Source organism: Sinocyclocheilus anshuiensis, unplaced genomic scaffold, assembly GCF_001515605.1.
Source record: "Sinocyclocheilus anshuiensis isolate Anshui unplaced genomic scaffold, SAMN03320099.WGS_v1.1 scaffold1676, whole genome shotgun sequence".
Taxonomy (NCBI): domain Eukaryota; kingdom Metazoa; phylum Chordata; class Actinopteri; order Cypriniformes; family Cyprinidae; genus Sinocyclocheilus; species Sinocyclocheilus anshuiensis.
The window spans coordinates 17098-18278 of NW_015557144.1; positions in this window are offsets into that span (position 1 = coordinate 17098).

A 1181-nucleotide genomic window follows, 5' to 3' on the forward strand; every position below is an offset into this window, starting at 1 on the left:
TTCACTTGGATGAAATGCAGAGCACACAATCTGAGTATGGGACACTGTACTGTGTCACGTCACTTTCACTTCACTTTTGATAACACACTGGATTGATACTAAATACAAACTTAATGGATTTTATGTCAGTTATGTAAGTTAGGTAATGTAAGTGTGTTTTCTATAGTGGCAACTGTAGCCTACACAAACAATGATTATGTGGACTGAAAATATGCTTAACTGTAATGAAAGCATGAGATTAGGTTTTAAAACATGGACTAGCAGCATTACTACTGTGAGCAGTGTGGAGTTTTGAAAATGTACCTCTAATCTGAAAACTGCACCAAAACGGAGGAAAAAACCCACTAATGGTCTCAAAATACAATTGGCTCAAAATAGGATGGACTCAGAAAAGATGCGATTGAATGCAAGCATGTCACCTGCTGCATAAATGCACATCTTACTGCATGCACAAATGATGCTACATTAGAACACTTGTATTCACAAATATGCCTCTGTTTGTACAAAATCATTAGTATACAGGTAGCGTTCAGTTACTTCTGACTTTTGCAGACACAAGTTGTAGTTAAGTATAGCAGTGTTCAATTGTGAATTTTTCAAATTGATGAGTAGATATACACACATTAATGAACTTATATCTATAGCACTTATACATTCGTAGCTAGATGTGGGTTTCGAAATTCTGAAAGCCGTGTTAAGAAAGTCTCAAAATCCAAATAAATCAAAAAGGATGGACTCAGAAAAGACATCGATGACTACATGTCACGTGATCCACAAATGTCTTGTTGCATGCATACATTATAATACACACATACAAATGAAAACATTTGAATTTACAAACATGTCTACATTTGTACAATTCTATTCATCTTCATTCCGTTTGGAATTTTGTAGATTAAGGAAATGTGCCGTGTGTGATAAGATGCATTTGCAACATTTGTTCAGGGATAATTGTACACGAGGCTAATGAGCCTCAGAGTATGGGTCATGCATCGAGACTAATGTCATCCCATATTTTCCTTCTTCTGTGTCTAACTAGAGCATCTCTGCTGTCTTTCAGAACCGGAAACGCTGAAACTACAGCTCTCGAGTACGTCGCATGTGGACGTAACAATGTCAGGAGGCTATCTCTGGGACTTTCTCAAGGATCTTTCAAATAACCCGATTTTGAGTAGCTATTT